Source organism: Aethalodelphis obliquidens, unplaced genomic scaffold (genome assembly GCF_003676395.1).
Source record: "Aethalodelphis obliquidens isolate GAN/ISIS:26980383/991018 unplaced genomic scaffold, ASM367639v1 scaffold81, whole genome shotgun sequence".
NCBI classification, from domain to species: Eukaryota; Metazoa; Chordata; class Mammalia; order Artiodactyla; family Delphinidae; genus Aethalodelphis; species Aethalodelphis obliquidens.
In genome coordinates this window covers 5168152-5193662 of record NW_020838025.1, presented here as the reverse complement: position 1 = coordinate 5193662, position 25511 = coordinate 5168152, and the positions used below count along the sequence as shown (strand labels likewise).

At 42.3% G+C, this 25511-nt stretch overlaps 1 pseudogene across 1 annotated transcript; it reads left to right on the top strand.

Annotated features, from left to right (window-relative positions):
• The first annotated feature begins 1390 nt into the window (after window positions 1-1390).
• On the top strand, window positions 1391-2282 carry LOC113612711 (60S ribosomal protein L7 pseudogene; annotated as a pseudogene). Its single transcript, XR_003429938.1, has one exon. The product of XR_003429938.1 is annotated as a 60S ribosomal protein L7 pseudogene (transcript).
• The last annotated feature ends 23229 nt before the right edge of the window (window positions 2283-25511 follow it).

Here is a 25511-nt window from a genome sequence, read left to right as displayed (position 1 = left end):
AAATACGATGCTAAAGTAATACCAAAAAATAAAATGTCTATATAAAAATAAAATACATAGATAAATGTCTCTCTTTATGTACTTAGGTCTGTGTAGATCTATAAATGTGTCACATGATAGAGAAATTGAATCATCACCCTCAGAAGCCTAAACCATATTATTAATATTATTTTGGGTGTGATGAAAGAACTAATTACCAGTGTTTGGGGGGAAATTTCAAGGTGCTCAGTATTATTGATATATTCAAGAAATATATATATATGTGTTATACATATACGTATATAAATTTGGAAAAAAATTTTTAATTTTTTTTAAAGAAAAAAAATTGGGGTCCCCACTATGTGCAGGACCAAAAGTGGTCTTTCAAGCCGAGCTTGGAAGAGTTTACCACCTGATAGGACATTCATTGGTTGACGATGTCATTCAACTCCTCCCTCGACCCAAATAAGTCCCAGATCTGGTTACACCAGCTGTTCAAGCCACCTCTCTTCCCCTGTCTTATTTGTCATGTTGACAGGAGCCAAGCATATACAAGCTCTACTGTTATCTCTCTGTCTCAGAACTGTCCAGACTCAAGTGAGGTCACTTTTCGTGCCTGGTAAAGAAAAGTCAACCGTGGTTTGGAGCCAAGGAGCCAAGGAGAGGACCAGCCAAACCAAGACAGGGTGGAGGGAGGGCCCAGGAGGCAAATGCTGCTCCACGAGAGAGCTAACCCTACAGGCATGAGTTCAACTCACACATGCTTAAAAACAACAAAAGTTTCCTTTAAAAATATATATTTGAGGGCTTCCCTGGTGGCGCAGTGGTTAAGAATCTGCCTGCTAATGCAGGGATCGTGGGTTCGAGCCTGGGAAGATCCCTTGTGCCGCGGAGCAACTAAGCCCGTGCGCCACAACTACTGAGCCCACGTGCCACAGCTACTGAAGCCCGCGCGCCTAGAGCCCATGCTCCACAAGAGAAGCCACCGCAATGAGAAGCACGCGCACCACAACGAAGAGTAGCTCCCCTTGTCGCAAGCCCGCACGTAGCAACAAAGACCCAACTCAGCAAAAAACTAAATAAATAAAAAGATTGGCTTATAAAAATAAATTAATTAATTAAATAAAAATATATATTTGCATATAATCTTGGATCAGAGGGTGAATTTATTCTCATGCAGTGTCTACCATACAGTAACTCCTAATTTGACCATATGACTGTAGACATTTCCCCTTAGTCAAAATAATTAAAAGTTATTAGTATTTCAATTGTCACAATAAGAGTGAATAATATTTGTATAATACTTTACAGACTACAAAACAATTTCACATGTACAGTCACACATGAATCTCACAGTAACTCTGTAAGAATTGGCAGGCAAGCCTTACTGGAACACCTATTTTACAGATAAGAAAACAAAGGTTCAGATAAATTTGTGTCTTGCCGAAGGTCATTGAGTTGTAACAAAAGAGCCAGAACTCAGCCCTTTCCGGCTGGAACCCCGGAGGGTGCGGAAGAGAAGAAAAAGAAGGTTCCTGCTGTGCCAGAAACCCTTAAGAAAAAGCGAAAGAATTTCTCAGAGCTTAAGATCAAGCGCCTGAGAAAGAAATTTGCCCAAAAGATGCTTCGAAAGGCAAGGAGGAAGCTTATCTATGAAAAAGCTAAGCACGATCACAAGGAATACAGGCAGATGTATAGAACTGAAATTCGCATGGCTAGGACGGCAGGAAAAGCCGGCAACTTCTACGTAGCCACGGAACCCAAATTGACGTTTGTCATCAGGATCAGAGGTATCAATGGTGTGAGCCCAAAGGTTCGAAAGGTGTTGCAGCTTCTCCGACTCCGTCAGATTTTCAATGGCACTTTTGTGAAGCTCAACAAGGCTTCAATTAACATGCTGAGAATTGTGGAACCATACATTGCATGGAGGTACCCAACCTGAAGTCAGTAAATGAATTGATCTACAAGCATGGTTACGGCAAAATCAACAAGAAGCGAACTGCCCTGACAGATAACGTGTTGATTGCTCCATCTCTTGGCAAATACGGTATTATCTGCATGGAGGATCTGACTCATGAGATCTATACTGTTGGAAAACGTTTGGGTTCAAAGAAGCAAACGACTTCCTGTGGCCCTTCAAATTGTCTTCACGAGGTGGAATGAAGAAAATGACCACCCATTTTGTTGAAGGTGGAGATGCTGGCAACAGGGAAGACCAGATCAACAGGCTTATTAGAAGGATGAACCAAGGTATCTACCATGATTACTTCTGTAATCTGGCCAGTTAATAAACAGTGACTGCTTTCAAATTGAAAAAAAAAAAAAAAAAGAGAGAAAAAACTCAAACTGTTCACGCCCCTCAGGCTTTTAAATTATATTTCTCTTATATCTTCTTAACTGAATCAGAGTCTTAATTGCTTCTTCCTTTGTGAGCATTACAGAATTCTGTCTGTTCCTCAAAAAAAAAAAAGAGAGAGAGAGAGAGGATATTTTTAAAGTTTTTTCTCCTCCACTGACTTACAGTATCATTTCACAAATGCTTTGTCATCTAATGGCCATTCAATGCACAGAAGATTGAAGTTTAGTTGTCTCTTCCCTCTCATTAAGTAAATGAAAAGTCAAATGTGTTGGAGGGAACTTAAAGTGCAATCAGGTCCTGATTAATGGAGTGCTTGTGTGTATTAAAGAACCCCTTCTGTGTTGTGAATCGTCACTACTAATTAATATGGAGCAGGCAGTCCCTGCTTTTTTTTTTTAAAGGATTGTAGTCCTTAAGTCGTTTTCTAAATTGGTCATTTGGAACTCAGTATGCATTTTGTTACAGAAAAAGTATATCACAAATGATGACTAGGCACTCTAGCCTAGCCATTTAACTAGGGGCGCTAACAGCCCCAAATCCTTGGGGGCCCCCAAACCTCAGTCTGTCCTGACCCTCAGATTGAGTCTTTCTAGACCCTTCAAGGGCTGGTGTGGGGAAAGAGCTCAGAAAACAGGCAGATTTCTTCTGCAGCAAGAAGAGGCTCCTACAGGATCAAAGTGTTTCCTGTGAGTCCAGGATTACCTTGGTGGACAAATTCATATTTTCTATATCATACACGTGCCAGGAGTGGGAGGAAAAGTTAAGACTCCTCTTGGCTGCAGGTAAAAGGTTTTGTTCACTTAAGCAAAAGTGAGCAATTACAAGGATACTGCATAGAACCTGAAAAAGTCCACATCTCTCTCTCTCTCTCTCTCTCTCTCTCTCTCTCTCTCTCTTTCTGTCTCCCCTACCCCACTTCTCTCTGCATATCTTCTTCACTCTTCTTTCTGCACCCAGCTTTTTCTGCTCTTCAATCCACATGGCACGTGGTTGTCTACACCTCACAATTTCACATATTATACAGTTTCTCTTGAAAGAGAAATGGACTTTTGCCTCAAGTCCAAATTCCCAGGGAAAGGTGTCTGATTGGTTTAGCTTGAATCAGGTGTCCATCTGGACTAATCACCTTTAATGGTGGGTAGGAGGCAGAGCAAGGTCAAGAATAAGTACAATGAGCATGATTCTCAAGGGAAGGCAGGAAGCTCTCAGAAAGAAGGCCCAGGCAGAGAAACTCAGAGATGGAATAGCTGCCTGTGTTCATATGCTTGGCATTTCTTAGCAGGAACAAAAATCTCTTAGCTCTTTACCTTTTAGAAACAAATCACCAACAAAATACTTAGAGGTATCACATGATGCCCTTACAGCCAAACAACTTTAGGACTACATGGGTACCAACCTAGTGGCTGCACATTGTAGTTCTACTGAATCATCATCTCCCATTTTGGAGGCAAAGATTTCAGGCAAGAGACATTTTATTGTTTATTCTGTGAATTTCCTCCCACCCGCCATTAAGGCTCTTTCTGGTATTGATTGTACAGCCAGGAGCTCCAGGTTAGAGATGATAATATAATTCAGCCTGGCTAGTAGACATTGTATCAGTATCTGTAAAAATAAAACTTGTTATGGCTTTCAAGGGAAAAAACTTCAGTTTTAGTTTTCTCTTGCAATTGTTAAAAGACTTGGGACTTCCCTGGTGGGCCAGTAGCTAAGACTCCGAGCTCCCAATGCAGGGGTCCCGGGTTCAACCCCTGGTCAGGGAACTAGATCCCATATGCCACAATTAAGAGTTCACATGGCACAACTACAGATTCCTTGTGCCGCAACTAAAAGGCCCTCATGCCTCAATGAAGATCCTGCACAGGGCAACCAACACCCTGCTTAGCCAAATAAATAAATATTAAAAAAAAAAAAAAAAAAAGACTGCCTTATTCAATTAAGTATGGCAACTTGTACCTTTCAACGAGGAATGACAAAGTTCTTTGTCTGATTCTGATTTAAATACGTCTCAGGTGAGAAATCTATCTCTTCTGTCTGCCCTGGAGATAGGTTATATTGAAGTGTCCAAGAGCTGATGCTTCATTACTTTACATCACAAGTCAAGGTCTTAAATTAGAAGTGGTGGATCCCATTCTTAGAATAAAATTAGTCACTAATAGAGAGGGGCCCTTTGGGTGAATTCCCTGACAACTCTGGAGCAATAGTTACATTGATTCTTCCACATAAACTCCCTTAGACACTCTACTCACCAAAAAATGTCACAGGGGTTTCAAAACATTTTGTGTTAGTGTTCGAACGTCACAAGAAATAAGTCTCAGTCTGTTTGGTTGAAAAGACAGACATAATGTGGCGGTACATTTCATCCTTGCTAATGAATCTTCCTTTGACTTTCTGCGCAGCTTGGCCAAATGAGTTCGGAGACCAAACTTTACAGCCTCCAAAGCAATTTGCTGGTATGGGAGAGATGCAGCCCATTTTCCCTAAAATTACCAAAAGCCTTCGTGCAGAATCCAAGTGTTTATCTTTAGTCGGTCTTTTCTGTTTCATCACTGCCAGGAGATTTGTTTCTGTAGGAGAGGCAATAAGAACCCCACATATGGGTATTTTCCTACCCAGACTCATCTACTTGCAAGGGAACCTCTCTGGTGGGCGCAAACTCTCACCAAGGAAAATCCCAACCAAGTTTATTACTGGGCCAGTTCCACTAACCCGCAGCTTGGGGCGGCAGTGTGTAGCTGGTCTGGGAACAAGAGTGCTCTTTTCTACTTATCACAAATCCATCTGAACTCCAAAGGGCCTCACTTAAATCAGGAATTCCTGTTCTTCTGGAAATGTCATTTCATCTGAATTAGCAGTTCTGTGGTTTCAAGGAGACAAACAGGATTCTTACCGCTAGAGTCCAATGGCAGGGAAAAGGGAGGCAACCATAAAAGTAATCCAGGGAAAGTTTGGAGGTGAACTTGCCCTCCTGTAAATAGACAAAATAGACCTCTGTTTCCCTAGTACAAGTTCTAGAAGACACTGACATAACCTGTAACTCCTCTGCAGAGTTAAATGACAGTAAATTGGCCAAGAGAGATACCTGTATTGATAGGGTAGGTGTCTGTTTAACCTTCAGGTTTAAACGCTTCATCAAGCAAAAAAACCCAGAAAAACAGTTGGTTACTTGGAAAAGAACTATTTAGAAGTGTGATTTGTGGGTCAGTTCAGATCCACCAGGAAGCAGATGCCAAGATGGAATTAGAGGAGCGAGAGATGTATTGCAGGAAAAGCCCGTAAAGAACGGAGGGGAGAAGGAAGAAAAGCAGGCAGGATGGCAATGCAGATATGACACCTGTGAATGGAGGAAAGAAGGAAGGAGGATTGGGTGTGAAGAGCTTCAGACTGTAGTGCAACCCTGAGAAAGTCCTGACCCAGCTGATGGGGAACTTCAAGGCAATCCTTGACTGACAGGTGGCCCACATGGGCAGCAAGGGCCCAGCTTTAGCACCCTGCTGAGTGCAGTCACTGGCAGGCTGAGGAGAGCATGGCCTTCAGCAGTGAATTTCACAGAGGCAGCAGCTGCGGCTGTTAGCTCCCTGCCCTCCTCACAGGAGATTCTCTGTTGAAGGGAGCCCTAAGCAGTGAACCCGCATGGTTTTCACCCTGGTCTATACAGACTGCATCACATGGGCAGACTTCTCTATCCATTTTCAGGGTACAGTTCTTCCCAAGTTCCTGTGGACCTCTCCTCTTGAGGAGAAACTTAGAAGAGGCAGTTTAGTGACCCAAACCACAGCCCCCATGCTGCAGTTGGTCTTGAGGCCATAACTGGCATTTATCTTTTCTCTCCTCAACTATCCACTCTGAAGACTCCACATCCTACTCTATCACCTTTGCAGGAGTTGATGGCTCCCTTATCTGGTAGTGCAACTCAGACCTTCATTCTTAGGGGGCCCAAGCCTTTGGAATCGGACCCTTCTCAGAGTGAGGATGTTGTGTAAGTCCATCCACAGTTATAACTGAGAAAACGAGGGCTTCCCTGGTGGTGCAGTGGTTGGGGGGTCCGCCTGCCAATGCAGGGGACATGGGTTCGTGCCCAGGTCCGGGAGGATCCCACATGCCGCGGAGCGGCTGGGGCCGTGAGCCATGGTCGCTGAGCCTGAGCATCCGGAGCCTGTGCTCCGCAACGGGAGGGGCCACAACAGTGAGAGGCCCGCGTACCGCAAAAACAAAACAAAACAAAACAAAACTAAAAATAACTGAGAAAACGAATCCACCAAGTAGATCACCTGGTTGTGCACATTTCTCCCTCCCCCTTGCCCTCCCAGTGCAATATCAGCCTTAGCTCCTCCCACTGCTCAGGGTCATTGGTTCCGGCTGGAATGATGGCAACTCTTCTCTCCTGTTGGTCCTGGACACAGGAGTCTAAAGTGCCTGTGTGGCATTCATAGATTATAGTTCAATCATACCATTATGTCACCTAGCGCACTCCCTTTGGGGACCTGGACCTCTAACCCTACAGAGCCCAAAGTTGTGAGGATGGGAAGCACAAAATTCCCCAATGGGTCACTAGGAGTGATGTTAAATGGGCCTTCTCTTGTTGCCACCCCTTCATTCTTGTACCCGTGCATTCTTCCTACAAGTGACATAATATCAAATAAACGTCTCTGGTTTGGTGTATACATTGCACTCTGTAGGATGGCAGCTTATCCCTGCAGAGTCTTGCTTACAAGCTGGTGCTTTAGCTGTGCCTTCTGTCTACCAGTTTAGCTAATTCTATATATTGAAGTATGTAATATAACCAGTGGATTCTATAGCTAAGGGGTAATTTCTGCGCCTCCTCTGCTGCAAAGTGGGTTTCGTGATCGGATGCTATATTGCGTGGGATTTTGTGCTCATGAATCAGGCATTCTGTAAGTTTCCAGAGAGCAGTGCTGACTGAGGCTCTGTGGGCAGGGAAGGCAAATTCATACCCCAAATAGGTATACATTCCTGTGCAGGCTGGATGGAGGGGGCCCACTGCGGTCAACTGGCCAAGTGGCTGGTTGGACTATTCCAGAATACTGCCACATTGGATGCTCAGTCTCTGTTTTTGGTACACTGGACATTTAGAAGCAGCAGGAACTAGAGCAGCTTTGGCAAATGGGAGTCCGTACCGTTGGGCCCATAGTCTCTATCTCCAACACCTTTCACTTGTCCATCGTGTCCGTTCTGGGGTGGTTGAGGGCAAAGAATGGCTAATGTCAACTGGCCAAGTCCATTCTGTCTACTTGGTTTTTTCGTGCCTCTTCAGTGCTTAATACTTTTGGGTGGGCATTAATATGTAACACAGAACCTTCATGCTTCATGCCCACTTTCATATATCCATCTACATGCCTCTGCTTCTGACCTTTGTCAAAATCCTCCAGTGCTTTCCCTTTCAGAGTCACTGCACAGGAAAGTATATGTATTCACATCTCAAGCAGTTACCTCTCCTTCCATACAAAGTGAATGACCTTGCAATGCTTGAAGCTCTACTCACTGGGAAGTTTATGAGCCACTGTCCATTTTTGTCTTGCACCCACATACAGAGCCAACCTATCCATAAGCTAACCCTAGCTTTGAATTGTTCGTCCCCCCTCAGCTGGTTGGGAACCTACAGAGAGTGAAGGCAGCTGGTGCACCCGTAGTGGATGACATGGGTGTCTGGGATACCTGCTAATGCAGTTTGCTCACACCCTCTGGTCCTGCTCGGGCTCAATCCTGGATGTACCATTTCCATTTTATGATGGATTGCTCTTGGGTCTGTCCAACTTTATAACTCGGAAGACCAAATAGAACCCAGTTTATAATAGACAATTCTAAATGTATGCTCACATGTTACCCCATGGCCAACTGCTCCATCTCTACCAGGGCCTGGTAACATACCAGTGAGCTATTTCTGAAAAGATGTAAAACTCTCTGCTGCAGATGGCATGGCCCAGCTCTAGAAATCTTAGAGTCTGTGCTGTGATTCTCTTACTAGGGCTTGCTATAAATTCCACACTGTATCATTTCCCACCTCCAACATTATAGGCTCTGCCAGGGAGTATGGTCAAGTAACGGGGCTGCTTACACCCTGTACTTGCTATAGAGCCCTTTCTTGCTCTAGGCCTCACTCAAAGATAGCGCCTTCCATGTGACCTGGGATTTGGGCTGCAATAGCATTCTTAGATATGGAATATGTTGCCCCCAGTACATGAAGAAGCCCACCAGGCATCGTGGTTCCTTCTTTAGAGTAAGAGATGCAAGATGCAGTATTTTGTATTTTACTTTGGAGAGGTTTTCCCAGAATACCCTTGACTACTGAACCCTTAAAAACCTCACTGAGGTTCAGATCCCTGAATCTTCATAGGTTTGTCTCCCATCCTCAGGTGTACCTGTCTCCTACCAAGGCTGCCAGCACCCTAGCCACATCATGCTCATTTGCCTAATCAGCACACTGTCACTGATGTAATGGATCAATGTGATGTTCTCTGGGACGTTTAGATGGTCCAGCTCTGTATCTGAACCACACATAACAGAGGGTGGAAAATTAACATATCCCTGGGGCAAAATTATAAATAAATGTTGTCTATTCCAAACGAATGCAAACTGGTTCTGATCCTCTTTTCTTTTTTGTTTTTTTAATTTATTTATTTAATTTATTTATTTTTGGCTGCATCGGGTCTTTGTTGCTGCGCGCAGGCTTTCTCTAGTTGCGGCGAGTGGGCACTACTCTTCATTGCAGTGCATGGGCTTCTCACTGCGGTGGCTTCTCTTGTTACAGAGCATGGGCTCTAGGTACACAGACTTCAGTAGTTCTGACTTGCAGGCTGTAGAGCACAGGTTCAGTAGTGGCACATGGGCTTAGTTGCTCCACGGCATGTGGGATCTTCCCGGACCAGGGCTCGAACCTGTGTCCCCTGTATTGGCAGGAGGATTCTTAACCACTGAGCCACCAGGGAAGCCCTGATCCTCTTTTCTTTCTTTCTTTTGTTTTAAAATGATTTTATTCATATATATGCACCTAACATTTTATTCTGGTTAGAGTTTATTTTATTTATTTACTTATAAGTTTTGTTTTGTTTTGTTTTGTTTTTTTTAACATCTTTATTGGAGTATAATTGCTTTACAATGGAGTGTTAGTTTCTGCTGTATAACAAAGTGAATCAGCTATACATATACATATGTTCCTATATCTCTTCCCTCTTGTGTTTCCCTCCCTCCCATCCTCCCTATCCCACCCCTTTAGGTGTTCACAAAGCACCGAGCTGATCTCCCTGCGCTATGCGGCTGCTTCCCACTAGCTATCTACCTTACGTTTGGTAGTGTATATATGTCCATGCCACTCTCTCACTTTGTCCCAGCTTACCCTTCCCCCTCTCCATATCCTCAAGTCCATTCTCTAGTAGGTCTGCGTCTTTATTCCTGTCTTGCCCCTAGGTTCTTCATGACCATTTTCTTTTTATTTTCATTTTTAGATTCCATATATATGTGTTAGCATATGGTATTTGTTTTTCTCTTTCTGACTTACATCACTCTGTATGACAGACTCTAGGTCCATCCACCTCACTACAAATAACTTAATTTCATTTCTTTTTATGGTTGAGTAATATTCCATTGTATATATTTGCCACATCTTTATCCATTCATCTGTTGACGGACACTTAGGTTGCTTCCATGTCCTGGCTATCGTAAATACTGCTGCAATGAATATTATGGTACATGACTCTTTTTGAATCATGGTTTTCTCAGGGTATATGCCCAGTAGTGAGATTGCTGAGTCATATGGTAGTTCTATTTTTAGTTTCTTAAGGAACCTCCATACTGTTCTCCATAGTGGCTGTATCCATTTACATTCCCACCAACAGTGCAAGAGGGTCCCCTTTTCTCCACACCCTCTCCAGCATTTATTGTTTGTAGATTTTTTGATGATGGCCATTCTGACCGTTGTGAGATGATATCTCATTGCAGTTTTGATTTGCATTTCTCTAATGATTAATGATGTTGAGCATTCTTTCATGTGTTTGTTGGCAATCTGTATATCTTCTTTGGAGAAATGTCTATTTAGGTCTTCTGCTTATTTTTGGATTGGGTTGTTTGATTTTTTGATATTGAGCTGCACGAACTGCTTGTAAATTTTGGAGTTTAATCCTTTGGCAGTTGCTTCATTTGCAAATATTTTCTCCCATTCAGAGAGTTGTCTTTTCATCTTGTTTATGGTTTCCTTTGCTGCGCAAAAGCTTTGAAGTTTCATTAGGTCCCATTTGTTTATTTTGTTTTTATTTCCATTTCTCTAGGAGGTGGGTCTAAAAGGATTCTGCTGTGATTTATGTCAAAGAGTGTTCTCCCTATGTTTTCCTCTAAGAGTTTTATAGTGTCTGGCCTTACATTTAGGTCTTTAATCCATTTTGAGTTTATTTTTGTGTATGGAGTTAGGGAGTGTTCTAATTTCATTCTTTTCCATGTAGCTGTCCAGTTTTCCCAGCACCACTTATTGAAGAGGCTGTCTTTTCTCCATTGTATATTCTTGCCTCCTTTATCAAAAGTAAGGTGACCATATGTGCATGGGTTTATCTTCGGGCTTTCTATCCTGTTCCACTGATCTATATTTCTGTTTTTGTGCCAGTACCATATTGTCTTGATTACTGTAGTTTGTAGTATAGTGTGAAGTCCCGGAGCCTGATTCCTCCAGCTCCATTTTTCTTTCTCAAGATTGCTTTGGCTATTCGGGGTCTTTTGTGTTTCCATACAAATTGTGAAATTTTTTCTTCTAGTTCTGTGAAAAATGCCATTGGTAGTTTGATAGGGCTTGCATTGAATCTGTAGATTGCTTTGGGTAGTATAGTCATTTTCACAATATTGATTCTTCCAATCCAAGAACATGGTATATCTCTCCATCTGTTTGTACCATCTTTAATTTCTTTCATCAGTGTCTTATAGTTTTCTGAATACATTTCTTTTGTCTCCTTCGGTAGGTTTATTCCTAGGTATTTTATTCTTTTTGTTGCAATGGTAAATGGGAGTGTTTCCTTAATTTCTCTTTCAGATTTTTCATCATTAGTGTATAGGAATGCAAGAGATTTCTGTGCATTAATTTTGTATCCTGCTACTGTACCAAATTCATTGATTAGCTCTAGTAGTTTTCTGGTAGCATCTTTAGAATTCTCTATGTATAGTATCATGTCATTTGCAAACAGTGACAGCTTTACTTCTTCTCTTCAGATTTGGGTTCCTTTTATTTCTTTTTCTTCTCTGATTGCTGGGGCTAAAACTTCCAAAACTATGTTGAATAATAGTGGTGAGAGTGGACAACCTTGTCTTGTTCCTGATCTTAGAGGAAATGGTTTCCATTTTTCACCATTGAGAACAATGCTGGCTGTGGGTTTATTACGTATGGCCTTTATTATGTTGAGGTACGTTCCCTCTATGCCTACTTTCTGGAGGGTTTTTATCATAAATTGGTGTTGAATTTTGTCAAAAGCTTTTTCTGCATCTATTGAGATGATCATATAGTTTTTCTCCATCAATTTGTTTTTATAGTTTATCACATTGATTGATTTGTGTGTATTGAAGAATCCTTGCATTCCTGGGGTAAACCCCACTTGCTGATCCTCTTTTCTGATTGGAATGCAAAACAACTCATTTGCCAAATCAAACACCTCACACCATGTATCTGAGTCCTTATTCATTTGCTGTAGCAAGGATACGTGGCTTGCACCGCAACTGCAATCATGGCTACGACTTGATTGAGCACACAGTATCAATAGTCATTTTCTGTGATCCAGATGGTGTATTAAATAGCAATATAATCAGGAAGACCCACTCCCCTGCATCCTTTAGATTTCTAATGACAGCACGTATCTTTACCACCCCCTCTCCCACTCTTACCTTCAGGATGCAATATTGGTTTTGATTTGCTGTCTTGCTGGGAGTGGACAGTTTCTCAGGGTGCCATTTCAGAGGATTGTACTTGACCTTCCCCACTGTGATAACTCTTACCCCACAGGCCAACAGCCAATGGGAAGATTAGTCCAACTGCCAAGAGGATCAATCCCAATTATATACTCAAATACAGAGGAAATGGCTATCTGATGGGTCTGCAGACCCAGGGAATCCACTGTAAGTCAGACTGCCAGAACTCCATTTTATTTATTTATTCTAACTGTGGGAAAAGGGGCATGACAATGCTTCAGGTCTCCAAACGTCAATACCAACTCAGAACCTGTATCCAATAATCCTTGAAGTGTTTGAGTATTCTCCTTTCTCCAAGAAAATAGCCATAGATTCCCTTGGAAATGACTGAGAATCCTTACAGCATTACTTGCCATGGTGTTCCAGGGCTCCTGAAGACGTGGCTACCTCTTCAGGCAATGGATTACTGATTAGTAATTGGCTCAGACCCAGGAACTGAGCAAGAGATCGTGACTTTTTATGGGGGCAACCAGTCTCAGCCCCCTGCTCCTTCATTCTTGTCTTATTCTGATTGTAGATATTAAGTAGTACCCCTCAGGTCATGGACAACACCTAGAATGTGAAGAAGGCTATGAAATACCTTAAATGCTATCATTAAATGTCAAAGGTGACTTATTTAAAAGGCAATCTTACTTAATAGTCCAAAATATTTAAAGCCATGAACTTCCACTTTTACATACAACCCAAACAGAAATGTTTATGTATGTTCACTCAGAGACATGAACTAGAATATTCATTGTTCACAGCAGTGAAAACTTCAAATAGGAAACACCCAAAAATCCTTAAAGAGTGGATTGAATAAATAAACAATGAGGCACTATGCAGCAATAGAATGTAGAATATTTTAGACTGAACAACTACAACTACAAACATAACACAGATAAATCTTACATATATATTATTGAACAAAAGAAGGTAAACATTCAAGAATATATACTGTAGAATTACATTCATATAAATGATAAAAACAGGAAAAGCAAATCTGTGCTGTTTGAAGTCAAGGTAGTGATCATCCTTGGCAGGAGAGGACTGACCGGAAGGGATTACAGAGAGTGGGGTGCTTCTGGGTACTGGAAATGTTTTGCTTCTTGATCTGGGTACTGGTTCCATGGTTATGTTCAGCCTGTGAAAGTTAATCAAACTGTACACTCATGATATGTGCACTTTTTGTACGTAGTATATCATGTTTCAACAAAAAAGTTCAAAATGTATATTTAAAACTACAAGATACCGAAGGAGAACTTCAGAATACAACGTTTTGGATTTCTTAATGTAAATCAGTAGTTCCCAAACGTTGAGAAGCATCACAGTCACCCTTTCCCCAACCTATAGAACCGCTGGGGTAGAGAACAGTAATTTAAGTGTGTTAGGAGCAGGGTGAGGCTGACTAGGTGGGTTTTCACGATCCACAGCAGAATATGGTCAAAGAAGCATTCCTGGGTTTCTTAGCCTCCTACACTCTGGCCACTTCAGAGTGCTTCCTAAATTATACAGCATATGGAAGTTCTAGCCAACTGCTTGGTCTTTACTCCTGGGGACAGCACCTGACCCTAGTCTCAGTCCCTTTCCAATCCTGGTCAAAGTAGCTGGACAGTTCTAATGGACATCTGATGTTTTCATCTGTCTTGCATTTCCCCCCTCCTTCTGAAAATAGAGCACTTCTGTTCCTAAGGAGGACCCATTCCAAGGAGATTAGGTGAGCCTGACCCCCACCCTAGCCCTCTAGCCTTAGGAGTAGGACTATGACTTAGGCCTAGCCAATCAGAGTTCTGCCTAGGTCTTTTTTACCTGCAATGTCTAGAGACTTAGCTTCTTTACACTGAAGCCACAAGCAAGGAAGGTACAAGTCTGGCCACTGTAGCATAAATCATGTACTCCACATGCAAGAAGCCAGTGTAGAGTAAAGACAATTAGAGCCAAGTGAACATTAAGGACAGGACAAGAGATAGATTTCCAAAGATATTATTTGAGCTCCTGGATATAACCATTCCTGAAATCCACAACTATACAGTTATAGGACCAGTAAATTCCTATTATTGTATGAACTGATGTGAGTCCATTTCTGTTCCTTGAAACTGAACTGATGACTAATACCTAGAATAAAACAAACCAAAAAAAAAAAAAAAAAAACCAAAACGCTTAAATGCCTCTTTACCCTCTTTCCTTAAGCTTAGAAAAAGCCATAAACTTACCTGTTTCCTCTATTTGGGGCCCACCATGGTCCTTAATTCCTCTGTGACACAAAAGGATTTTAATGAGGCCCTGCATATTCAAGGAAGTACTTTTTAATATAAAAAACCCCAAGCATATTGCCACACAGCCATTTTCAGTTCCTGAATTTTATCATCCTTGCACTCTACTCCTCCACTATGGAGAAATCCACGCCTAATTAATAGGAACAGAAGGAACATGACAGATGGCTATACCTCAGGTGGCCATTCTCCCCTCTGCTCTGTATGTTTTCTTTATTTTATTTTATTTATTTTTTTTTTGCTGCATTGTTTCTTCGTTGCTGCACACGGGCTTTCTCTAGTTGTGGCAAGAGGGTACTACTCTTCATTGCGGTGCACGGGCTTCTCATTGAGTTGGCTGCTCACTGCAGTGGCTTCTCTTGTTGTGGAGCACAGGTTCTAGGTGTGCAAGCTCAGTAGTTGTGGCGCACGGGCTTTGTTACTCCGTGGCATGTGGGATCTTCCCGTACCAGGGCTTGAACCCTTGTCCCCTGCATTGGCAGGCGGATTCTCAACCACTGGGCCACAGGGAAGTCCCTGTATGTTTTCTTTTGTCTAACATGTTTAATTTTTCTTTCACCATTCATCCTGTTTGGTATTTCAATGGTGACTCCTTTCCTTCTGATATAGATCTTTTCTTTAGTACTGGTCCTTCACACTTACTAGGTCCCTGACCTGGAGTAAAATGGGCCCAAGAACAAAGTCTAATGAGGCAAGGTCTTGGCCTGTGTCTAGAGGCCAGTCTTGGAAAATGGGAGGGAAGCTTCCCTCAGCAGCCAGTGGCTACAGTATGAGAAATGGAATATTTCCTGATAAAAATCATGGAGGGCTTAACTTCCTTATAGCCAGAGCATCTCAGTCTTACCTATTCAGTCCCACCCTCTTAGAAGTGTCTCTAAATGGAGACAGACCTTAATAGCACTAACCACACTCCTGTCACCTTGCTATCATTTTTAGAGCCTCATGGGAATGTCTGGATATTCAGGAAAATGAAGACCCACTTCTTGGCCTTCTCACCACCAATCTAAGAGTGTTTAGGGTTGGGCAGCAGACCTGGGCACAGGAACTCTGGAATCCTTATGGTTCCAGGGTTATCATTTTAAAGCATTTTTACATTAAAATCATTTAAAAGGCCAGTGATATTAAAGTAAGTGTTTCAGCTATCTCTTCCTGCAAAACAAGCCACCTCAAGCTTAGTGGTGTAAAATGATCAAAGTGGTTTGTTTGTTTATATCTCTCATGGTCCTGGGAGTTGACTGAGCTCAGCTTGGTGGTCATCTCTCAAGGGATCGCATATAATTGATGCCAGGTGGTGGCTGGGGTTGGAGTCATCTCAAAGGCTGCCTCACTCACATGCCTGGTACTGATTCTGGCTGTTGTCTGAGGCCGTAGCTGAGACTGTCAACTGGAATGCCTACAAGTGGCCTCTCCACGTGGCCTGGGTCTCTTCACACTACGGCATGTGGGATCTTCCCAGACCAGGGATCAAACCCGTGTCCCCTACACTGGCAGGTAGATTCTTAACCGCTGTGCCACCAGGGAAGTCCCAAGTCAACTATTTTTAGAGAATATTTGGAATCTTGTGTAACTGGTAGAGTAGCTAACAACTAGAGAAGAAAAAAATCAGTAAGGATGATCATGTGTCAATGGAACTATTTAAAAATCCAAGGATTAAGAAAGGCATTAGGGGGACTTCCCTGGTGGCGCAGTGGTTAAGAATCTGCCTTCCAATGCAGGGGACACGGGTTCGAGCCCTGGTCTGGGAAGACCCCACATGCCGTGGAAAAACAAAGCCCGTGTGCCACAACTACTGAGCCCGTGTGCCAAAACTACTGAAGCCCGTGTACCTAGAGCTCGTGCTCCTCAACAAGAGAAGCCACCGCAATGAGAAGCCCGCGCACAACAAAGAGTAGCCCCCGCTTGCCGCAACTAGAGAAAGCCTGCGCCCAGCAGTGAAGACCCAATGCAGCCATAAATAAATAAATAAATAATTTTTTTAAAAAGAAAGGCATTAGGGAAAAATCATTGAAACTCTTTGAGTATTTCTACGTTATAAGTGTTCTGTGTCGCTAACTTTTGTTGAAAAAATTACGTGCCCTCCAAACAAACAAACAACAAAAAAACAATACTTGATTCAGTCTTTGTACATTTCAAGGACCAGCCCATAGTTTCTACAGTAATCTAAATTTTGTTACATATAAGATTAAATTATTTTTATAGTTTTTAGTTTTCATTTTCAGATATAGTCTAAGTCAAACTTCTTCCTATGAAATTCCTTTTTTTTTTAAAAGTGTTTCCCTTTTTAAATGTTTAGCAATTTTCATGACCTGTGAATAGTATTCTAAGCTCTTAAATGGTAGAATGGGAGCTGCCTTGTCCTGTGACTTTTTTTTTTTTAATATAAATTTATTTATTTTTGGCTGTGTTGGGTCTTCGTTTCTGTGCGAGGGATTTCTCTAGTTGCGGCGAGCAGGGGCCACTCTTCATCGCGGTGCGTGGGCCTCTCACTGTGTGGCCTCTTGTTGCGGAGCACAGGCTCCAGACGCACAGGCTCAGTAGTTGGGGCTCACGGGCCCAGTTGCTCCGAAGCATGTGGGATCTTCCCAGGCCAGGGCTCGAACCCGTGTCCCCTGCATTGGAAGGCAGATTCTCAACCACTGCGCCACCAGGGAAGCCCCCCTCCCCCCCCCCCCCCATGAAATTTTGATCCCTTGTTGAGTAGATTTACTTCAATGGCTTCCTTCCCACTACTTTTGAGAAAAGGTCCTCCTATAATCCGCGTAAGCTTTCATCCTTCCCTAGAGTTAAGCATGAGCAACATCAATTAAAATAAGTTCAGTGAGAATATTTTCACAGCTTTCTTAGAAAGCCTGTTAATCAAGTGAAATTAAATCTGAGACCTTTACAGGAGCATTAGTTTTGGCCCTAGATATTAAGACAAGACGCATCTGTAGCTGTCTGCCAGCTACTCTCCATCAAACAAGTATCGAGCACCTGCTTAGTGCAAGGCAATGTGCTAAAGATATATGGGACTCATGAAGATGAATAGACTGTGACGAAAGCAGTAATATATGTGTTTTCATTCCAGGTTACTGTGAAGCTTACACCACCACCTCCCACCTCCCACCTCCCTCTACCATCAACACCACCATCACCATCAACACCACCTCCACACCTCCCTCACCACACTTACCACCTTTATCACAACCTTCAGCAACCACATGGATCTAACAGCACTGACTGTGCAAACTGGAATTACATAAAGAACTTCACCCTAAAGTTATTTGGAAAATAGTATCTCTTACGCATTTAATTCACTTGTACTTTTTTTGGTGCATATCACATATTACCAAGTGATACACACCAATACACCGAAATTTTCAGGGCAGTTTTTCAGCATTTTGACATGTTGAGAGGAGATTTTAAATATGAAGGAATCATAGAAATTACTTATTCCAACTCCCTCATTTTTCAGATGAGGAAAATAAACCTCAGAGAAGTGAAGTGGCTTGTCCAGGGTCACATGAGTGGACAAGCACAGATCAAAATAAGAGCTCAATTCCTCCTGATTCAAATCCTCCTGATTCCCTTACCGCCCAGGGTCTTCCTCCCTGCCACTCACTCCTGCTAAAGAAGGACTCAGTAAGGACTGTTAGTCCAGCCAGACAAAAACGTTATCACACCTGTCAGGCAAATAGAAACTCTCTGAAGAACAGAAGAAACGGCAAATCCCCTCCCAGGAGTCCTTTGTTAGCTCGGTTTGGGGCAGGTTATGTAAATGAGGAGGCACTGCATGAGAATGGGGTCATGAATTTCCTGGGGATTAAGCATGATAATGTGCTGAGCTCAGGAAAGAAAATGATACTTTGCACTTGTATACCTTTCACCCATCCAACAATAATAAATAAGACTTTATACTTTCAGACAAATATTGCAAAGGACTTAACAAATGTTTAACTTATGAATCCTCAAAACAACCAAGAAAGGAAAACTTGAAAGGAAAGAAAGAAAGCAGCTCTCATCCTCATGAGTCAGTGCGAAATCTGAGGTCAGAAGAAATGAGTCCGCACCTAGCAGAGAGACACCACTGGCAGGATTCCTGACCTGTAATGACATTCCTGTGTTGGAACACTGTCCAAGATGACCTAGACCCAGGATTTTGAAAAGGGCAGAGGTGAACCAGAAAAGACCCTGCTTGTTCTTCCAGCCCAATGAATCTAGGAAGCTTTCATAAGAGGTTTGTTTCTGAGTTTTTAAAGGTTCTTTGAAGAGACTTTTTTTTTTTTTTTTGCGGTACACGGGCCTCTCACTGCTGTGGCCACTCCCGTTGTGGAGCACAGACTCCGGATGCGCAGGCTTAGCGGCCATGGCTTACGGGCCCAGCCGCTCCGCCGCATGTGGGATCTTCCCGGACCAGGGCACGAACCCGTGTCCCCTGCATCGGCAGGAGGACTCTCAACCACTGCGCTGCCCGGGAAGCCCTCCCCTATCTACTTTTATCCTAATATACTATATTAGGGTGCTCGATGGTCTTATAATTCATTCTGTTAATATAAATGTTTGTAAATTAAATTTGTAAAACTCCTGTAATTTTGTTGGGTTGAGCTGTGGTTACAAATAGACCCAAGAATGTCTTGGCTCAGCACAATCAAAGTTTCTTCCTTTCTCTCATGATAGTCCTGGGTGAGGTGCTCAAATAAGCAAGGTGCTCTCCTCCAAAGAGTGATTAGGGGACCCAAGTGCCTTCCATCAAATGGCTCTGCCATCCCCTAGAACAAGGGTCTAGCTTGTGGGCCCATTTTTAGATGTCCTGGGAGCTTACAGTAGATTTACTTTTTTTTTTTTTAGATTTACATTTTTAAAGGATTCCTAAGAAAAAAAGCGGAATATGAGACAGAGGCCTTGTGTGGCCTATAAAACCTAAAATAGTGATTGTCTGGTCCTTTGCTGAAGTTTGCCAACCTTCTCCTAGAGCCTTATTCTTGACTATATCTAGCTTGCAGAAGGAGAAGCAAAGAGTGCAAGGAACTGGTTTTTAGGAACAGGCCTGGAAGTGACCCACATCATTTCTACTCATATTCTGTTGCCCAGAACAATTACATAGCCACCCCTTGCAGCAAGGGAGACAGGGGGATGTAGGCTGGCTGTGCATCCAGGAAGGGGAGAACATGGGGGACTTCCCTAGTGGTCCAGTGGTTAGGACTCGGTGTTCCACTGCAGGCGGCCCGGGTTTGATCTCTGGTCGGGAAACTAAGATCCCGCATGCTACAGGGCACAGCCAAAAACAAAAACAAAAAAAACAGGGAGAACAAATTTGGGGAGGCAGCTCAGCAATGCTACCATGGTCAGGCTCTAAAGTGTCAAAAAAAAAAATCTATCATTATAATTATTAGCAGTATAAAATTGATCAAAATAACCCACATATATGACAAATTAAGATAAACATTAAAAGTAGAATGTCATTAAATATGCAGCTCTTAATAAGATGAATGAGACTGTTTACTTTTCAGGAGTGAGGTATGGGACATTAGGACAGGGGCAATGCTCTTCTTTACCTCTTCCCCTTGCACATACCAGTTTTTGCAAATAACTTTCACATTGACATTTGGGGCTCCGATATCACCTTCAGGCTCTATTTCCATGCCTCTAATTAGGTGCTGGCCATTTCCACCAAGAAACACCACTACTCTTCACATTCAACATTTATAACACTGAGAGAGTCATCGTCTTCCTCTAAGTCCTTCCTTTCCTCTGGCCTTCCTCATTTCTCTGGTCAGTGCCTTTATCCTCCTGATGATACAAGCTCAAAAACTGGGAGGCCGGGTGGCTGAACAGCATGATGAAGACCCCCAGTTGTTCTTTCTCTTCATCCATCTTCAGGCCAGCTGCCCTTCCAGTTATAAGATGACTGCCAGAGATTTAGACATCACAACCAGACATCCAATGTGCAGATAAAGCAGAGTGCCTCTCCTCATGTGTGTCTAGTAATGTAACCACAGTATGTAATCTTTTATTTCCTCTTTAAAAAAAAATTTTTTTTTTAGTTTCGCATCCATTTGAAAAGAAGTGGCATGCCTGATGCTCTATGTAATGTTAAAGGGAAAGAAGAAAAATTTTATACCGTGAGGTGCTTCCACACTTTTGTACACAATTACAGCAGCTAATAATGGTGCTATGTGCCAGACTTATGTGTTAATTTACTTAATTTTTAAAACAATCCTCTGAGGAAGGGACTATTTATCATAATTCCCATTTTGCAGAACAGGAAACCGAGGCACAGGAAGTTGAGTGATTCACCCAGATCTTGCAGCTAGGAAGTGACAGTGTCTGTAAGGAGACTGGTGTAGTGAAGAGATATGGGCTTTGGAACCAGACAAATGCAGACTGAATTTATCACCCTCCCCCAAATATGTCCTTCCTGTGCTTCTCAACTCAGAGACTGGCACCACCGACCACTCAGGTTGCAACCAGGAAGATGTACTTGGCTCTTCCATTTCCCTTGACATTTTCTAAATGTTTAGTATGTATGGGGATTACACTAAAGTCTTTATAGGAATCCTCTCTTTAATTCTTACGATGACCTTATGAGGTAGATACTATATTACCTCCATTTAGATTTTTTTTTTTTTTACTACAGCACAAATGGCATTTATTGTGTGCAAGAGAAGGGGATACGACAGCTCCATCTCCTGGGGCAGCTCTCCACGCATGCAGTCACTGCTCTCGAAAAGCTCGATCCATCTTTTACTCCATTTTGCCAGTGAGGAAACTGACACTTAGAGAGGTTACAATGCCTTGTGCAGTGTCACAAGCATTTCTGTCCAAGAGCTCTGCCCAATATCATAAGCAGTTCAATATCCAACAGCTCCGCACAGAATGTATGGCTACATTCTGTTTGACTAATAAAATAACAAGGAAGATTAGGCTTCTTTTAACTATGGAGGGCAAAAATCAGTTTAAGGATCTTCAGTTTTGACTATTGCTTACCAGGCTGGCCATGGCATTTCTGAGATCGCAAGGGCTCTGCTGATTCTGTTTTGCCGTTAGACTGGCCACATGCCACCCAGCCCAGGCCCACTCAAGTTGCTGCCAGGGTCGCCTCCCGTGAAATCAGCTCTGCCAGGAGGGTATCCGTTGCAGGAATTCTCACTCTGGCACATGACATTTACCAGGGACCTAAATCCTCGCTCGTCCTGTTACTCATCTTGTTACTTCCCCTGCCTCCATCCACCCTAAGTCCAAATCTACCTCCACACCTCACTCTACAGAAGGAAGGTCGAATATAAAGTCTCCCACCAAAATAGATATTGAATGCAAAAGTTTTCTCACTATAGAGATTTTAGTCACTCAGAGATTTCTCTCTTCGCGTTGCCAGGATGTGAGCTGAAATGAGTGGATTTAGGGACTCGGGTTTGGAAGCCTCTGGTGTTGTGAAGGTTTGTCACAAAGTGGGAGCCTGGATTTCAGAGCCCATCTGGGGCACACATGTTGTTTACATCTATAACCACATAAAAGGTGATGAACAACCCAAGCGAGTTTTGCCAACAAATAGAAACATTTACCCTGCAGCAGTTATAGTGGCCAGACTATTAAGAACTGGTAGAAATTAATGAATACATTTACAAAACTATTCTAGATTAGCTGATCTCATCAGCATTCTTTGACTTGGAATTCTGGCACAGAAAGTCTAATTTTTCAGAACACTTCATTACATTAAGAATATCTTTTTAAAAAAAATACTGATTAAAGTTGGCTGACTGAACAAATGCATTTACACCCCCCCATTAAAATGGAAATAAAGAGATTTTTAAAAATTAAAAAGAGGAGGAAATCACAATAGCAACAAAACGTTAGAAGCTGAGAAATAGGAGAATTGCTATCTGAGTTAGCAAATTGAGAAAGCTAAATCCTAAACTAGCAAAGAGGAAAACCAAGAAGCAACTCAATTCCCAGGATCGGCCACCCCAAAGCCCCAAATGCAGCTTAGTCAACTGCCTCTCTCCAAAACAGCAGAAGACTTGAGGTTTTCCTCTGCAGGGGATAGGGTCTCTAAGCCAGAATTCAGGGCCCTAGGCATGATTAACATTGGGAATACTATACTGAAAGCAGAGAGATTTGAAAAAAAACGTTTGTATAATGAAGTGTTATAATTCCCCAGCTCACATTCAACTTTCAGAACAGCGGCAGCCAGGTATAATTAAGCCCCTTAGACAGGAAAGTAGATGTTTCCTCCCTGAAAAACTTAAACAGACCAAGAAAAAAAAGACCTAAGGGCAATGACATTTCCCCTCATATAAAGGGCCCAGGCAGCTCCCCCTAGGGTGGAGACTGAAGTCGACGAGCTTTGCCCATGGCACAGAGTTTCCCATCAGCTTTAAAACATGAGTGAAGGGTAACGATTACCATACATCTGAAGAAAGCAAGCCTCTACCAAAGAATATAGAGATACGACATACAAGGTGAAAAAAACCAACTAGAGAGGGAACAGACTATGCAGGGAAATAAAAGCTCCCCCTGCCCCCAAAGCTATTATTAACATCCTCAGAGAAGTAAAAAGATAGTATACAAATATGATGCTATAAGAAAAAAAAAAAGAATCATTAGAAAACAAAAAAGAACTCCTGGAAATTTAAAATATGATAATAGATTTTTAAAACTTTACAGAAGGTGTAAGATGATAAAGTTGAGGAACTCTCAGAAAATAAAGTCAAAAGACAAAAGGAAAATAGGAAAGAAGAGAGAAGACAGTCAGAGGATCAGTCTGGAAGGTCCAATATTCTAATGAATAGGAGTTCCAAAAAGAGAGGAGAGAATTAAGAATGGGGAGGAACTCATAATAAATGAACAATTCACGAAGATTTCCAAAACCAAGGAACATGAGCTGCCAGATCGATAGGGTCCAACAAACCCCTGGTACAATGGATTAAAACTGACCAAAACCGAAGCACATCACTGAGAAATTTCAGAACCCTGGAGATAGGAGAAAATCCAACCAGCTTTTAGAGGGGAAAAGTGGGTGTCATACAAAGGACCAGGAGGAATCCAAAGATTGGAAAACAGTATGAGATGGTAATTATTAATCCACACAAGAGACAGGCTACCACTTCAGTTTCTACAAAATAAAGTGAAACAGTAGGTGGTACTCTAGGGGAATGCTTGCCGGAGAAACCCTAATTCCAAAACATACATCTGTAGGACAGGGAACGGAAGCAAGTGCTCAATGTTTTAAAGTTGAATTGAGAAATAGATTATAGCAGGGATTCCTTCTTAATCCTTGGGTATCAACAAAACAACAATTGTAATAGCTAACCTGGGCCACACTCCTCACTAAGCACTTCTAACACACATTAGCTTGTGTCCTCCTCGTGCCAATCCAAATAGGCAAAAATAACTAAGGGAATTTTACAGATAAGTTTATGTTCATTAAGTAATTTACCAAGGCCGCACATAGCTGGTTAAGAGGAGAAGCTAGAATCCAAACTCTAAAACCCATTCTTTTAACCACTATGCCATGCAGCCTTGGGACATAATCTTCATATTCAAATATTTCAATCACAGCTTTTATAAAGCTCAATATTTCTGCCAATACTGACTGCTTAGAGACAGCAAAAATATGTATGTGAGAACTCTATTTTATATATTTGTATTGTGAGAGATATAGTATAAAAGGGAGATTAGCTTAAAGGTATTATAAAATAAAAATCCTAGTTCATGATTTTTTGGAAAAGAATGTCTTGGTTAGCTGGCAGGATTTCTAGGAAACCTTGTAAGAAAAGGAAAGCCTCAAAGATAAGGGTCCCCCAAGAGAGTAGCAATATATTCGTTTTAGCTGGCCTACCACTCAGTGACTCAGTGGCATCAATGCCCAAACTAACAGAGTTTTGTACAAGGCTTTTATAAGTCATCCTGGCAGCCATTTTTACGTACACCAGCACCCCCCATACTGAATTTTCCGTATTAATGTGTTTCCATTGTTCTCAGTTGGGCTGCAGTAACTTTAGCCCTTTTCCAGATGTTTCCTGACATCAGCATCCAAGATGTGCTGGCCAGCTGTCTTTAAAATTGCAGGAATTCTGTGTTGTGTGCATTAGTTATGCAAATGGAAAAGCAAGGACAAGAAGCCAACGTAGAGGATAAAAAGGAACCTGGGGAGGGATTGGATCAGGGCTTTACTGGCACATGTAGAGCAGGTAGAAAGCCAAACAGCAAGCTGGCTTTGATCAAAACCCCAGCAGCCTTCCTCACCGCTGCCCACGCAGACGGGTCAGGGTCCTCAGTTCCCAGGTCAGCCCGGGGTTCTGGAACCCTCCTCGCTATTTTGGTGACTTAACAGGGACACACTGAGTACCCACAGATCTATCCACCCTCTAACCAGCTTCTCCTTTGTTCTACTTTGTCAATGGAAAAATATCTGCATAGACCAGAGAATAATTCCCCAAAGTGTAGTCCTCAGTTAATTAATAGATGTTTTATGAAAAAAAAAACAAAAAAAAAGTTTGGGCAGACAAATGAGTTTAGAAAAACCCAGGTTAAACAAAGTCAAGCAATTCCCTTTCCCAAAGTACTCTCAGCATCTCTGAAATGTTCACATGCATCATGAATATTGGAGGAAACCGTTTCTCAGAGGACTACAGCTCACCTGAGGAAATGCAGGACGAGAGGCTTCTCTGCCCCAATCACCATCTCAGACCTCAAACTCACCATCGACAGAACAGCTTTGCATATCCCCAAACCTCACACGTCCATTCCTGGACTCACAGTTGCCTCTTCCACCTCAGGTTCCAGCCTCCCCTTCCTGGTGTATGGCAGTACCATCACTATTCTCCTAAACAAGAATGATGGCAGTCGTCTTCCATGTTTCCTTTGTCTTCATTTCCATCCTCCCCCATCTAATCCACCTTTGTAGTAAAGGGCTACTGCTTTGTCTTCCTAGAACCTCCACAGTACAGATCACCAACCTCAGACCCGCATCCCTAGCTAATGACTGG